The 17,996-nt window shown below is 33.5% G+C and overlaps 1 long non-coding RNA gene and 1 pseudogene across 2 annotated transcripts in view; one reads left to right on the top strand and one right to left on the bottom strand.

The window, feature by feature from the left end:
• The window catches only part of LOC113604705 (uncharacterized), a 219,172-nt gene that overhangs the window by 179,456 nt on the left and 21,720 nt on the right, over nt 1-17,996 (bottom strand). The gene's annotated exons all lie outside the window — the stretch shown is intronic.
• On the top strand, nt 8,830-9,204 carry LOC106972635 (40S ribosomal protein S25-like; annotated as a pseudogene).

Here is a 17,996-nt window from a genome sequence, read left to right as displayed (position 1 = left end):
ATTTCTTGAATTATACAGTGGGTATAGACATTGTACAAGTTATGCTAGTCTTTCTCTTTTGTATTTTTATATATCATAGAATACTTTACATAAAGTATATATATATTATATACATAAGGTGTATATATATTATATAGATAAGGTATCTGTATATTATATATAACGTATATATATTATATATATAAGGTATATATTACATATATAAGGTATATATAATATATATATAGGTACATATTTAACATATATATTTTTATACGTATATATAAAATAAAAGTAAATATTTCTAATTTTTAAATCAGTGAGTACATTGGTATTTTTCCTTAAGTACAAACATTTAATTTTTTTGGCTTAAAAATAATTTGTTTTCCTAAAATGTACAGTAAAGTGTATCAAATGTCTCTGGTAGCCAACAAGATGATGATTTAGTCCCTTTCTTTGTCTTTTAACTATATTTTAGACTTCCTAAAATTTGACTATCCTCAAATCATTATGTTTAAATTCTTGGTAAATCTGCCATAGTCATTCCATATACAGCTAGATTAAGTGACAATAATTATTGTGTTTTTCCTTTTCTATTTTAACCTATATTGATAGAATGATGATACCTTTGTAAAATGAAGTAAAAATATTTTCTCATTTTTCTAATGTCCAACAAATATCCAATAATATATACTATAATGAATAAATATTCATTTTGGAAATTATTCTTTATTTAAATTTTTACTTTAAGTGGTCTTCTTATGCACAAACTTAAACTTATGAGATAACTGTTTCATGACACAATCTCAAATTGATAAAATATAGGTCTCCTTTTTGTTTGATGACCAACAATTGACAAACTTCCTTGTACCCACCACCTGAGGTCAGAGTTAGCAAGAAATTACATCCATTTCATTGTTCCTCCCTCAACCTAGAAACACATACCCCCACACACAAGATACCCACTCTTCTGCATTATTCGTGATGTGCTTCTTCTATATTAGTTTTTAAAATCATGTCATTGTATTTCTAAAAACTGACTGCTTAGCTTTAATTTTCTCGTTACAAGAAGTTTCATGTTTGATTTGGCTCTTTCTATAATTTACTTTCTTCAGTCAGTAGTATAATGAAAATATTTATCTTTATTCTTTACTATAGTCCTCTTCATTCAATTTGACTGCTGTATAATATTCAATTGTGTGAGCATACTGAAATATATTTATTCAGTTGCTTGCCAATTGCCATTTGGGTGGTTTTTTCTTCATCTTTGAAGAAGATAAATTTGGAAAGCTATCTAGTCTCGATCATTTTTTGTGATATAATCTCAGATGACTTTTGTTAAGGCAATGTATTCTCATATGTCTACTCTGATTTATATTTCTTACTAAATCCATCTAAAAGTATATATTAGTTTCAAATTTATAAATTTGTATAGTACACTGGTTCACATACATCATATTTTGAAAACTTAAATATTAAGCAAAAAAAAAAAAAAAAGAAACCAGCCATAACCATCCCATCTGGAGTTAACACCCTCTAAATTCCTCAAGAAACACATTGCTACATATACTTACAGACTTTTTCCTACCCATGTATTTTGTCTCTCAAAAATAAAATAAAATGAAAATATTGTTAGAACATCTATTTTTATCTTTCCTTATTAGAACTACTAGTCTATAATACTCATGACATCACAGGATTCAATGTATGTATATATCAGAGAAAACTATTGAAATGAGCCAGTTCTTTCATTACTAAAGCAGTTGAACTGTTTTATTTTGTTATCTGTATTTTGTGAATGATCTTCTCAAACCCTTTACCCATTTCCTTTTGTTATTCATCTTTTTTAATCTTTAATATTTGAAGAATATTATATTTTTATATAGGTTGTAAATGTTTGCTGACTTTCCATTTATCTTCCATCTAAATAGATATTTATTTATATTTGTGAGGTACTTAAATACTTAATTTTGCATAAATGTATAATTTTAGTTATAATTTTTGATTTTGTTAACTGACTTTAACAAAATGTTCTCAGTTTGCTAAAATGTAAATATATAGTTATCTGTATGTTTACTTGCGTGATACATGGTTACGTAGTTACGTAGTTATGTAGTTACGTAGTTATGATACATAGTTACGTAGTTAAATGAATACATAAATTTAGTTATGACACGTGATTTTATTCTCTGACTTTAAAAAATCTTCCCAATTTGTTAAAATGTAAATATACAGTTTTATATTTACAGTTGTATACTTATATACAAGTAAATTTGTATGTTTACTTGTAGTTATCAGGTGTGCTTGGGAAGAGGGGGATATGTTTCATTTAAGTTTTTATTCCATCAAAAGTTTAACCTCCATTCTAAGCGTAACTCTGTCCCCCTCCAAAATCTGCTGTTTTGTGTCAAAGAGCAATGTCACTCCATCACCAGATCCCTAAGTATAGCTGCTGCACCTCTCCTGGGCCCTCAGTGCTGTTGCTCTTAAATACTCTTCTACGATGACAAACACAGTCTATCTGGTGGGTTCCCAATTTTTCCAAAGCCTGTTCTATATAGCTCTCATTCTTCCAGATTTTGACGAATTAAAGGGTTTCTGCCATACCTTCTAATTTGGAATTCCTACTTTTCCCTTGGAATCTAGCACTTCTGCCATTGCAAAGAAAATCAACTTCTAAGTACGTATAAACACTGGGTAGTTCATAAAGAACAGATACATATTGCCCTCAGTTCTGGTGGCTGGAGGTTTAAGATAAGGGTGCCAGCATGATCAGATGAGAACCATGTTTCAGGTATCAGACTTCTAGTTGTATCCTCGCAGGAGTGATAAGGGATCTCTGGAGCACTAATCCCATTCATAAGGGTTCCATCCTCATTACCTAGCAGCTCCTAAAAGTGCCACCTCCTATTACCATCACCCTTATGAATTTGGGGGGACATAAATATTCACATCATAGCATTATACCTAACAGAAATTTTTTTCAATGCTCCCCTTTGGATAGCCTTTAAGCTGATATACATGCCCCAAGATTATCCTGATGTTTAAATTCCTGTTGATGGGGGGTGGGAGGGGCAAGTGGGTGATGGGCACTGAGGAGGGCACGTATTGAGATGAGCACTGGGTGTTGTATGGAAACCAATTTGACAATACATTTCATATTAAAAAATAAAATAAATTCCTATGGCTATTTCTATAGTACTTGAGAAAGGTCATGTAAAATGTATTTCTTCTACCTCTTTCCTCTCACATTACATGGAAATGTTAAAATGGAGGCTTTTCAGTATGGCACTGAAATAATGAGAGAGATTAAAAATTAGAAGAGTACTTTAGATCACGAGAAAATTCTACCAGGATGTAAAAATGAGCTCATTAATTCTTAGGGAGAAAAAAAAAAAAAGCAAAGAATATAGTGAACAGGAGGGGAGGAAGAAATACAGAGGATTCAAGTTACTGTTTTAGAAAGATCTTCAAGTAACACCATTCATATTCTGTAAATTAAGCAAAAAGGATAAAAGAACAAGTAGAGATAGATAATAATAGTTTTGATAACAAAAAATAATTAATTTTTGTAGCTTTAATATAGTTCACTGAAATAGATTTATATAAGACAGAAATAGAGTTTTTTAATTGAACTTGAACTAGGAAAAAATCAATTCCCACATGATTACTGACCCTATTATCATTCTGCAATAAGACAATGTTTTTCTTCAACAAACTCCTACCCCCTATATATAAGAATAATGTACTATATCTTTGCCCATGATAAAAGGAAAATCTCAGGTAGTTTCGGCAGTTTTCACAGCTCCTAGATTTGTAAGGAGATCTTCAAGGGTCTTATGATAGTGGACAGAAGTGGCCCATGGACAATTTGCCTGAGTTCACACGGAAAGCGGTTATCATTGGTAAGTCTTAAATCCAGACTGCCTGACCAGACTCGAAAATCTTCCTAACTGATCTTCTGGTATTCACTTTCTCCAGACAGATTTTGATTTAATTATTTTTAAGTTTGTTTATTTTGAGAGAGAGAAAGAGAAGGGCATAGAGAGAGGAAGAGAGAGAATCCCAAGAGAGAATCTGTGGACAGTGAGCACAGAGTCTGATGCAGGGCTCGAGCTTATGAACCATGAGATCATGACCTGAGCCAAGATCAAGAGTCAGACACTCAACCTACCCAGGCACCCAAGAGCCCCAATTTTGATTTAATTCTTATTGGCACCTTTCCCAGATGTGCATCAAATATTACCTGTAATATTCACATGTGAGTTTAGCAGACAGAATTCTGCAGTTAAATAAATGAAGTTAAATAGTCTTTTTCAATGAAGTATGCAGGACAAGACCTTATGGATGAACATGGCAAAATTCTTTAGGAGGTGCTCTATTATGTGATGTTATCAAAATTATTTAACCATTTGGTCTCAGGTATGTGGATGAACTGATGTTCAGCAGAACACTCTTTGCAAGTCATGTTGTTTTATGTTTATTTAGTTGAGAGAGACTGAGAGAGAGAGAGAGAGAGAGAGAGAGAGAGAGAGAGAGAGAGAGAGATGGAATCCCAAGCAGGCTCTAGGCTCTGAGCTGTCAGCACACAGCTCCACGCTGGGCTCAAACTCTAAACTGCAGGACCATAACCTGGGCCAAAGTTGGGCACTTAATCTACTGAGTCACCCACGTGCCCCTGGAAGATCATCTTATAGTTTATGCATATCCTTCAATTAAAAAAGAATTTATTATACCATCTCAAAGGGAGCTACTGACTAAATTTTGAACTCAGATATTTGGCAAAGAGAAAATTCTAATTGGTTCCAAGATAAGAAAAATTCTGAAATTAGAGATGCTACTTAGCACAGCATTAACCGCAATGGATACAATTATGAATAAGCCAGATACAATTTCAGCCCACATGGAACATACAGTTGAGTAAACTGTACAAACATACAACAATCTTGCAGACAAATAATAATTTCACAGTTGTAAAATTACAATTGTTGCTATAATAAGTGTTATAAAGAAAACAATACTTGTGTTATAATCTATGATCCAGTAAGAGGGAAGAGTATGTTTGAGCTCAAAATTGAAGAAGAAATGAGAGAAAATCAAGTGAATATGTGTCAGAAGAACATTAAAAGCAGAGAGATGATCCCGTGCAAAGCACTGGGGTGACAGGGAGTGCAAGTTTTTATAAGGCAAGTTGGAAAGAATGAAGGAGAATATTATAGGAGATAAAGCTAAAAAAGCAGGAAGAGACCAATCCTTGTGGCTCCTTGTAAGTTAGGTAAAGATATTTATTTAAGGTCAACTACAGAGTTTGGAGCAGAGAAAATGGCATGTTATTTTTATTTTGAAATGGTTAATCTGTCTAGAGATAACAGGATATGACAAATTCAATAATACTAGACATTGCAAAGACACCTGCTGTAGTCCAGGAGACAAATGATGCTCTACCACAGGCAAGATGGAATATAGAATTTGACCAGGGTAGTGATAGAGTAAAGCAATATTTGAGAGGTAAAATTTATTGGACTCAGTAGAAATATGTATTTGGATTGTGAGGGAGATCATCTCAAAGATAATTCCCAAACAATTCCTTGTTTGCAAAAATGATTTATGTAGTAAGAAAAAAAACACACAAACACATACACACACACATACCTATACATACAGATACACAATACGAATGAATGAATAAAATGAATGAATGAATGGGGATGGCATCATCACGAGAGAATAAGAATTTTCTACTGTTCTCCCTTAAAAGAACTCCAGTTTAAACAATTATCCATGGATAAGAGATCCTTTATGGAAGTCCAGGAATCCAGTGGAGAAGTTCTAGCACACTGCTGGAGCAAAGAAAGTCTGAAATTTGACATAATAAAGAGGGTAAGTGGAACAGTTTCATGTTACTCACATCATCCCTCCCCAATGCGGCACAACTCCGTGCCTAAAGAGACTTTTCTGGCCAGTTATTTTTTCCACAGGGAAGAGAGCTGAGAGCACGTGAATGAGCTCCAGGCCTTGCCAGTTCTGTGGGATTCTGGCAAAGACACCCACTTCTTTCTTGCCTCATCTAGAATACTGAGGTATGCTGCAAGATTGCGGAATGTGAAACATCTGGGGGAGTGCCATTAAAGAGACATGGATCCTATCAGCTCTCCTGCAGACTCCGTTAAAAAGCCCACTCACAAGCCCCTAGGAATGCCTCACATAGAGAGCCCCCAAATGGCCACATGCACCACTAGTGCTTCGGGCACCTTATACACTTACCCCACCCTGCGGCCAGCTCCCTGTGTGAACTCTTCATGGCAGGGGGAGTGAACGGTGACAGGGAGCTAATGGGTACTCACAGGACCACCATAATTTCCCAGTAACTGAACTCAAAGATACGGAAATCTACAATTTGCCTGATTAAGAATTCAAAGTAACTGTTTCAAAGAAGCTCAGTGAGCTACAGAAAAACACACAAAGCCAATTTCATTAAATTAGAGACACAATACATAACAAAATGAGTTTACCAGAGACATAAATCATGTAAAAGAGCCCAACAGAAATTCTAGAGCTGAAGGATACAATGAATGAAATGAAATGTAAGACAGCATCGACAACAGATGCATCAAACAGAAGAAAGAACATCAAGTGGAAGGCAGGAGTTGTGAAATCATCCAGTCATAGGAGAACAAAGGAAAGCCTACATGAATTGTATCATTTAGAGAAACAATCTATGTATTACTGTAGTCTCAGAATCAGGAGAGAGAGAGAAGGGAACAGAAAGCCTATTTAAAGAAAAAAAAAAAAAGGCTGAGAATTTCCTAAAATTAGTGGAGAGATTTGGACACAAGTTCATAAAACTAACAGGTCACACAAAAACTAAAACAGAAAAGTATCTTTTCCAAATTTATAATAAGACTGTCTAAAATCAAGAATTTTAAAAGTAACAAAAGAAAAAAGAAATTCTCACATACAAGGGAATCCCTAGAAGGCTATCAGTGGATATGGATAATATAATCAAAGTTCTGGAAAGAAAAACTGCCTAACAGTACTTTACCTGGTAAAGTCCCTTAGAAATTAAGGTGAGATAAAGATAATCCCAAAAAATTTAAAGCACAGGGACTGGCATCAGTAACCTGCCTTACAAGAAAAGCTATAAGGAATTCTTCAAGAAGAAACCAAAGGATGTTAATTCGTAACATTAAAGCATATGAAGATACACAATACACTGGTAAAGGTAAGCATGTAGTCACATTCAGAAGACTCTAATATTGTAATAAGGTGGTGTGTTAACCACTTAACTCAAGTATAAAAGTTAAAAAGCAAAAGTATTAAAAAGAGCTATAATAATTTGTTAAAGGATACCTAATGTAAGTAGTAGTAAATTGTGACATCAAAAATATAAAATGTGAAGGATTAAAGGTTTTGTATGCAATTGAAAGTAGCATAAAATAGACTGTTATATCTGTAGGATGTTTTATGTAAGACTCATAGCAACCACAAAGCAAAAACCTACAGTAGATATGCAAAAGATAAAAAGAAGAGAATCAATATCATTGTGGGAAATTATTAATTCACAAAGCAAGGCACTAGGAGAGGAAGACAGAACAATGAAACTTTAAAACAGCAAAAAAAAAAAAAAAACCAGTAAGATATCGTTAGTAAGTCCTTACCTATAAGTAATTACTTAGAATGTAAATAGACTAAATTCTCCATTTAAAGTCATGCAGTGGGTTAGTGTATGAAAAAAAAAAAGACCAACTATATGTTGCCTACAAAAGACTCACTTCAGCTTTAAGGATACATAAGGACTAAAAGGAATGGGTTAGAAAAGATACTCTGTGCAAGGAAAAACCAAGAGAGCAGAGGAAGCTACATTTATATTAGACAAAAGAGACTTCAATACAAAGCTGTAATGAGAGAAAGAAGGTCATTATGTAAGATAAAGGGAACAATTCATCAAGAGGATATACAATCACAAATACACATGCACACAACTTTGAAGCACCTAAATATTTTAAAAGCAAATACTGAGAAATCTAAAGGGAGAAATAGACAACACAATAATAGCGGACAATGTCAATACAGCACTTTCAACAAAAGGTAAGTAACCCAGACATAAAATAAATAAGGAAACAGTGGACTTAAATTATAATTAAATCAAATGGACCTAAGAGATATATAAAGAAATTCCACCCAATAGCAACAGAATATACATTCCTCTTACGTGTACATGAAATACTGTCCAAAATAGATGATACATTATGTCACAAAACGAGTCATAGCAACTTTAAGAACAAGTATCTTTACTGACCACAAAGTATGACTAGACATCAGTAACTGGAGGAAAATTGAAAAATGCACAAATATATACAAATTAAACGATACATTCTGACCAACAGGTCAAAGAAGAAATGAAAAGGGAAAAACATCTTGAAACAAAGTGTAACATAACATGCCTATGGAATGCAGCAAAAAGTAGTTTAAGAGGGAATTAAAAAAAAACAAAGACAACCTAACTTTACACATCAAGGACAAGAGAAACAGAACTAAGTCAAATTTAGCAAAAGGAAGGATTGATTAAATGATAAATGATAAATGATAAAATGCTTTAAATGATTAAAGCAGAAATAAATGAAACAGAGACCAGAAAACCAACAGAAAATATCAAACTACAACCTGATTTTTTTAAAAACTTAAATACTGGCAAACCTTTAGTTAGAAAAAAAAGGAGAAGTTTCAAATATATAAAATGAGACCTAAAAGAGAAGATATTACAATTGATATTACAAAAATTCAAAGGATGGTTTTTCATCCAACATTTTAGCAAGGCTGCAGAGGTAGCTGCTAATCTCCAAGTTTTACATGCCACCCAAGGACTACAAGAAGAAGAAAGATGCTGGATGGTCGGCTAAAGAAGATAAAGACCCAGTGAACAAATCTTGGGACAAGGCCAAAAAGAAGTGATCCAAAGGCAAATTTCGAGACAGGCTCAACAACTTGATCTTGTTTGACAAAGTAACACATGACAAACTCTGTAAGGAAACTTCGAACTGTAAGCTTATAACTACAGCTATTGTCTCTGAGAGACTGAAGATTTGAGGTTCCCTGGCCAGGGCAGCCCTTCAGGAACACCTCAGTAAAAGACTTACTAAACTGGTTTCAAAGCAGAGAATTCAAGTAAGTTATACCAGAAACACCAAGGATGGAGATGCCCCAGTTGCTGGTGAATATGCATGAACAGATCCCACCAACTGTACGTTTTGGAAAATAAAACTTTATTAAATCAAAAAAAAATCAAAGGATGATAAGAGACCACTATGAACAATTATATGCGAAAAATGGATAACTTAGAAGAAATGTATAAAGTTTTCCACATATATAAGGTACTAAAGAGTGAAGCATGAAGAAATAGGAAATCTGAACAGACCAATAAAGAATGAAATTAAACTATTAATCAAAAAGCTCCCAACAAAGAAAAGCCCAGGACCAGATGGTTTTATAGGTGAATTCTATTAAATATTTAAAGAATGAACACCAATACTTCTTAGACTCTTCCAAAGAATTACGAAGAAAGAAGCACTTTCAAAATCATTTTATGATACCAGTGTTTCCTGATACTACTGGCCAATATCCCTGATGAATAGAGACGAAAAAATTCTCAACAAAATACTAGCCAACTAAACTCAACAGATAATTAAAAAAAATCATACAGCATGGTAAAGTGGGGTTTATTCCTGAGATGCTGAATGGTTCAACAGACACAAATGAATGAATGTGACACACCACATTAGTAGAATAAAGGATAAAAATCATATGATTATGTCAATACATGCAGAAAAGGTGTTTGACAGGGGCATCTGGGTGGCCCAGTCATCTGAGCATCCAACTCTTGATTTCTGCTCAGGTCATGATCTCATGGTTCGTGAGATCAAGCCCCGCATCAGGCTCTGTGCTGTCAGTTCTGACAGCAGAGCCTCTTGGGATTCTCTCTCCATCCCCCTCTCTCTCTGCACCTCCTCCACTCATGTGCACTTGTTCTCTCTCTCTCTCTCTCTCTCTCTCTCTCTCTCTCTCTCTCAAAATAAACACTAAAAACGAAAAACTCTTTTACAAAATTTAGCATCCTTTTATGTTAACTCTCAAAAAAGTAATTATATAAGGAACATATATCAACAGAACAGAGGCAATATAGGACAGGTCCACAGTTAACATTATACTCATTGGTAAAGGGGTGAAAGATTTTCTTGTAAGACCTGGAATAAGGCAATGGTGCCTACTGTTCACTCCTGTTCAACGTGAAAGTGGAAGTCCTAGCAAGCAATTAGGCAAGAAAAAGAAACAAAAGGCATCCAAATCAGAAAGAAAAACGTAAAATTATCTGTTTGCAGATGATATGATCTTATATATAGAAACTCACAAATACTCCACCAAAAATTGTTACAACTAATAAATTCAGTAAAGTTGCAGAATACAAAATCAACATACAAACTTCAGTTGCATTTCTATAAACTAACAAAAAACTATCTAAAAACAAAATAAACAATCCCATTTACAATAGCATCAAAAACAATCAAATATTTAGGATTAAATTTAACCAGGATGTGGAAGGCTTGTACAATGAAAAATGTAAGACGCTGATGAGACAAACAGAAGAAGAAACAAATAAATGCAAAGATATCCAGTGTTCATGGATCAGAGAATCATTATTGCTAAAATGTCCATACGATTCAAAGCCATCTATAGATTTAATGCAATTCCAATCAAAATTCCAATGACATTTCTCACAGAAATAGAATAATCCGAAAATTTATATGGCACTTAACCCTGAATAGCCAAAGCAATCTTGCAAAAGAAAACCAAATTGGAAGCACCACACTTCTGAATTTCCAACTATGTTACAAAGCTGTAATAATCCAAATCGTAAAGTACTGGCATAAAAATAAACATATAGGCAAAAGAAACAGAATTGACAACCCAGAAATATACCTACACATATATGGTCAAGTAATTTTCAAGAAGGGTGCCGTGAATACTTAAAGGGGAAAGGATAGTCTTTAAGAAATGTTGCTAGGGAAATGGATGTTCGTATGTAAAAGAAATTGGACCCCTATATTACAGTACTCACAAAAATTAACACAAAATGAATTAAAGACTTAGATGCAAGACCTGAAACAATAAAACACCTAGGAAAAAATGTATGGAAGAAGCTCCTAGACATTGGTCTTGGCAATATTTTTTTTGCATATGACACCAAAATATTTCAGTAAGGCTTAAACAAAAGCACAGGCATTGAAAACAAAATAAACAAGCGGGACCATATTAAACTAAAAACCATCTGCCTGTCAAAACAAATAATCAATAAAATGAAAGGGAAAACCTACAGAATAGGAAAAATGTTTGCAAGTCATTTATCTGATAAGAGATTAATTTCCAAAACACATAAAAAACTAATGCAACATTTTTTTTCATAAGAAGACATACAAATGGCCAAGTGGTGTATGAGAAGATGTTCAACATCACTGATCATCAGGGAAACACAAATCAAAAATCACAATGAGACTTCACCTCACACCTGTGAGAATGGTCATACTCAAAAAGAAAAAAAAAGATTACAAATGCTGCCATGAATGTGGAGAAAAGGAAGTCCTTATGTAATGTTGGTGGGAATGTAAACTGCTGTAGCCAGTGTGGAAAACAGTATAGAAATTCCTCAAAAAATTAAAAAGAGCAATCAATACCATACAATCCAGCATTCCCACTACTAGAGATATCTGCACCTCCATTTTCACTGCAGCACTAATGACAACCACCAAGACATGGATACCACCTAAGTGCCCACTGATGAATGAATAAATATGGTCCATATATACAATGTACATATATACATTATCTGAAAATAGAAGACGGCCTCATCAATCAAGTTTCAACTGATAAAGTAAGAAGAGACTTGCTGCACCTTATACTCTTGAGAGAGAAGTACCATATTTAGTGAATCGTTTCCATTTTTAAAGCAACCTATACCAATTTCTTTTTTGTGCTTCTACTGACATACCAAGATGGCCAGAAAAAAGCATTAGTGGGATCTAAAACAATAAAGATTCCTGGCAGGTCCTGGTTGCAGGATAAGCATCCCAGATGTGTTATTGTTTCTCTCATAGTCTAGAACTCAATGGAAGGGCAGTTCATGACTCAGTAGCAAAATATTTGTTTTTTAATTTTATTTTTTTATTTTTTAAAATTTATATCCAAATTAGTTAGCATGTAGTGCAACAATGATTTCAGGAGTAGATTCCTTAGTGCCCCTTACCCATTTAGCCCATTCCCCCCTCCCAAAACCCTTCCAGTAAGCCTCAGTTTGTTCTCCATTATTTGCTTCTAATTCCCATGACCCTGGATCATATTGTTTAGATATTTTGGTATTCAAGAAAACAATCTCTACCAAGCAACACAATAAATGTTTCCAGCAGCGTGAACACTTAGATTGAAACCAAGTAAGTATACAGAAAAAGATATTTTGGTGTTAGAAGTGATTGATCCATACTAACAGGGAACAAAATACTGCTGCTCTATTATTAGAACCAGCAAGTATACTGATAGACCTTAGATGTTCCTTGCTTTGTACCACCATGCCCAGAAGCAGATGTTTACTCCTATTCTTATACCTCTCTGAAGGCAGGACTATCAAGAGCTTAAAATTTCATTGGGAAAAGACCTACTCCAGCTCAATGCTTTGCCAGAGTACATGGGTACTATGAATGCTGTTAGCATTTAATCATATCTCCATAAAAGGAAACATAAGCTTTTGTAACGTGGTTTCTTTGTATCTGGTGATGTGGTTACAAAATCCTTGACAACCATAGGCACAGGAGAAAGGAATTCAGTAGACCAAGATAAACAAAAGTGTAAATTCAGATTCAGTCATTCACAAAAATAGGATTATATAGCTTTATAAGCCAAGTTACTCTACTGAAAAAATACTTCCAAATTCTATCATAATGGAGTTTGATAGCTCATAGCTTCATTTATTGTTTAATTACAGTAGGTCTTTTTTTTTTTTCCAGTAAGGCTTAAACAGATATTAGAGTTGGAAAGAAGGAGAAAAATTTAATATGAGGTAGGGAACTTTTTATATTTTCAGATAAATGTGATCACAGAAACATGATATCAAAGTACGAGAGCTATCTATACATGTAACTCCCTACTTCTCTTTTTTACAGTTGAGCTCATACAGCAAGGGAGTACATTAAATAAACTGAGGACAGCAACAAGGACAGATTTTACTGTGTTACCACTAAGAAGCATGCCTACATCAAATAAACTAGGTAACCCAGTGTGGTCATGTGCAGTGAGTCAGGCACTGGAGGTTAGCTGTTCAGTGTCCTGTGATGCAATGAATTATTTGATGAGCCAGTAGGCCACCCGTGGGCTCTGTCAAAGCAACTTGAGTGGTTCCCTAGCAGCAACCTGGACTTGAGTCACTAGACTATCACACGACAGAAGACACACAGTCTCAGTATCTATAGTCATTGGGAGCCAATATAAGGCCAAGTTAGCCAGTATGTACTCTAAGTCTAGCTACTAATGGACCCAGAGAAGTGTGATTACTAGTCACAAAGTTCCAGAAAAGGAATATCCAGAAAAAAAGGTAACTTCATGTTATAGAGTCATGAAAACCAGCTTGTATATTCCATACCAGCATATTTCCCTGTGTAAGTGAAATATTTCATTTTGAAAAGTCCACATTTTTCTTCCACTATCTACATTCTCTTTTAAGATAACACAGGTACTTCAGCTTATTTTTTACAGCAGATAACCATGTAAATATTAAATGACTCCAAGTGTTAATTTATTGCAATATATTAATTTTATTATATTAAGTCCAGAACTTTTTATGGTAGCAATCCATCATTTATAATCTATGAATAAAATACAAAGTAACAAGAGTAAGACTTGTTTTTAAGTTAGAAACTCAAATTTAGGAGAGGTCTTAAAAACAAATAGCTTTAATATTCTGAACTGATTTTCTCATAAATAGCAGCTTTGTATTTGTTTTGGTTGTTTTTTATTAAATCCTATATCTTGACAGAAATCTGCAATCAAAGCCACTTTGGAGAGAAGATAGTATTGAGTTCAGAATACCTGTACAGTCTCCTAAATATAACCTATAAAAATAAGTTTGTTTTGAGAAAGAACACGTCCCTTAGACCATTTGCAAAATACAAGAAATAACATATTTTCAGTTGTTTTTGCTGTCACAAGGGGAAAAAAATAGCTAAACATATCTAAAGAGGCCCACAGTCTAATCTAGCAGTCTTTAATTATGTAGACTGCCATTTTTAAAGAGTCAGTAAGATGAAGGAAAAATATGCTTTGAAATAATATGGATCAGAGTCTAAATTGTGGGTCTAACCATTACTGCACTTCATTTTTCTGTGAAGCACATTTGTTTTTCACATTTCACAATTCTTGAAGACAAGAAACATTCAGCCAGTCATGATGCAGTTGTCATTGCCTGTATATGAGTAAACACCAGAGGTTTGGGGCAAAGTAGCAAAACGTGTGTCTGTGACTGGGAAAACAAACTTGGACACAGTAGTAAAATACATTTTAATTCTAGAAGCAAGTGATTGTGAGTTAGTGGTGATAATGGAGTAGAACAGTTCTACCTACTTGCAAAGCCGGATTTAATTTTGATGCAAAAAGATTTAAATTATTTTATGGATTCCTTCAAAAAATGCTGTTCCACTAACTTTCTTTCTGGTATGACAGAGTCGCAGAGGACTATGTGTGCAAAAAACGTGGTTTATTAGCATCAAAATGTTGATTCAGAAAAATCAGGCTCTGAATATGAACAAATATTAAGAATATCTTACCTAATCCATTGACCTATATTTTCCTTTTAAATATGTAAAACATATTTATATGAAGATATATATGCCAAATTAGGCGTAAAGGAGATCCTTCAGTATGTATGAAATTTCAAGTCAGAAAAGAGTATTATGTCACAAAATAACTACTATCAACATTTTTAGTGGTATGTGAGAAAATGGTAGGTCTTCTAATCAATGCATCTTAAGTTGGATGAAATACAGTATTTGCGTTTTTTCCACGGTCAATTTTTTTTAATCCTAAGCTTCAATTTCCTTATTCATAATATTTTCATTAAAATTAGAAGTACTCTATCTTAAAAAGTCTGTCCTATGATATACCTTCAATACTTAGTTATTACTGTAATTATTAATTAAAATCCCCACATTTCCCATTGAATAAATAGCAGGTAACCAAAAAGCAATTTTAAAAAAGATAATTAATCATGTGTCCTTTTCACTTGTATAATTACATAAATACAGCTGTTTATTATCCATATGGTAGTTCTTACAATAAAAACCATGATAAATAGACTCTAAAATGGTCCCCATTCCTATATGGTTGAATATCTCTTTTTTAGAAAAAATGATAAGAGCATCAAAATCCACCTATAAGTGGTCACATTTTTGGTGAGTAGGGTATAACTGGAGGGTCAAGTTTTTTTTTTTTTTTTTTTTTAAATACTAAGGCACTATTTTTGTCTGTTCTTTTAAAATAATTGCATTTCTTTTCTTTGGATTGGCACTTATTTTCACGTATTCAATATGTAGAGTTGATTATGGTCTAAATCTTTTTTGCAATAAAATGAGTCTCAACTTTTTCTTTATATAAATCTTTGGACTTCTCTTAGCAGCAAATTTCACCGTTGTGTTATAAACTTAGATAATCAAAATTCAATGGCAAAGTATGCGTCCAGAAAGACATATTCATTTTTAAAAACAAGTATGTTGTCATAGAACAGCATTCATAAAAGATGACAACTGGCAATCTGACAACATAACACTGTAGATGAAAACACCTTTTAAAAAGGGCAATTCCTCCAAGAAAAAATAGCTAGCAAAAAAAGAGAAGATAATTATACATTACAGAATTGTCTAAGAAGAATTTATATTTCCATACTGGCTGTTTTAATAAATGAGGGATGAAAAGGATGAGGCAGTCATATTTAGGACCCTATAAAGAATAACATTAGTATTCTATATGAATCTGCAAATATTTAATTCCCATATAATTTTCCAAGAGCACTTTAATTGGGTCACACATGTTACTACTGAGCACTCCTTGGACACGTTCAGAATCATCTGAAGACTAAGTTTCCGCTTAATATAGGTGTGAGTAAACCAATAAAACTGAGGATCTTATTAATATGTCATTTATACTCACTGGCTAGTAAGTCTTGATGACATTCAAATTATATATCAAAGGATTCTGAGTTGTCAAAATTTGTAACTTCAACATTTACACTGTTGAAGTAATTTAAACAATCATGAGTTACAGCAGCAAACTGTCTCTGGTATAAAGGAGTATTGTCACCACTTGCCCCCAATTCCCCAGTGAAAATACGAATCTACATTCTTGTTGTGCCAGTTGGCAGAGAATATGAAAATAACCCAGGTGGCCTTTATTACACTTCAAGTTGGAAAAGAGAGCCCGTTGCCTTGGTAAGGAAGGGATGGAAAGAAATTAATACTAACAGATTTATTTTTTAATCTAAGAAATACATCCCATGCTTTTACATTCTTTTTTCAAACTGACACTTAGAGTTTCACTTTGGAAAAAACAAATGCCTGACAGGGAAATTGGAGAATTAGACGAATGAAGAATAACCGTCTACATGGTTTGTTTTATAATATTTTTTGTTCACTACTCTTTTTGAAGCTAGATGGGATTACAGGATAAATTCTATATATCTTATTTTTTAATGTTTATTTAGTTTTCAGACAGCAAGAAAGTGGGGGAAGAGCAGAGACAGAGACACAGAGAATCCCAAGCAAAGCCCAAAAAAGGGCTTGAACCCACAAACCATGAGATCATGACCTGAAATGAAATCAAGAGGAAGGCGTTTAACCAACTGAGCCACCCAGGAACCCCTAATATCTTATTTTTAACTTAACATTTATATCGAAGAATTTTTCATGTTGTCAACTTCACAATCATTAATAGCACAAAAGGACTCAAAAGTATATCTCATGTTTATGTATATTTGTATTCCTTTTTTAACTCATAAATGACATTATCATACCTATACAAGTTTTGATATTTTTAAGCTGACACTCTATAATAGACAGAAGTATCATACAATTATTTAACTTTGTGTTAATAAGATTATTAATGAGACTGAATTTGACATACGTTTATAGGGAAGGGCTGTGGCCTTAGCTATTATTACCAAAGTGTAGATGTGGGCAAGGTACTGAACCTCTCTTAGTTTCAGTCTCTTCACCAATTCGATGGAAACCTATTTGTACTTCGCATGGTTTTTGTGAAGCTTAAATTAGACTATGTGCAAACCCCAACATCTGGAAACTAATTCATCTCCTGTTTAACCTACTATTTCCATTTAGAGTGAGTTCTCTTTGAGAATTGGCTGATCACAGAGAAATACTTTATGTATTTCTATGAGTTTTGCATATAATAATGACATTAATTATGGTCTTATCTGTAGCGAATGTTTTTCAATGTTAAACTTTTTATGTTTATGTTAAATGTAAACAGTTTAAAATACATTTTTTTATACCTTGAGAAAATATCCATTTGAAAATTTTGATAAAATTTGCTTAACTTTATTCTAAATGTTGGCAGACTTAAAAATATAACCCTTTGATCATTAAGAAATTTAAATAACTTTATAAATTCAAGTAAAAAATTATTTTTTTTATTTAAATTTTAGTAAGTTAACATACAGTACAATATTGGTTTCAAGAGCAGAATTCAGTGATTCATCACTTACATTCAAAACCCAGTAGTCATCACAAGTACCTTCCTTAATACCCATCAACCATCTAACGCATCTTCCACTGCCTCTATCACCCATCAATTTGTTTTCTATTGTGAAGAATCTCTTGTGGTCTGTTTCCCTCTCTCCTCTTTTTTACACCACCCCTTCCCATATATTCATCTGTTTGTTTGTTTCTTTCTTTCTCTTTCTCCTTCTTTCTCTC

Source organism: Acinonyx jubatus, chromosome B1, assembly GCF_027475565.1.
Source record: "Acinonyx jubatus isolate Ajub_Pintada_27869175 chromosome B1, VMU_Ajub_asm_v1.0, whole genome shotgun sequence".
Lineage (NCBI taxonomy): Eukaryota > Metazoa > Chordata > Mammalia > Carnivora > Felidae > Acinonyx > Acinonyx jubatus.
The sequence above is the reverse complement of the archived record's forward strand: the minus strand, read 5'-3'. Positions and strand labels throughout refer to the sequence as shown.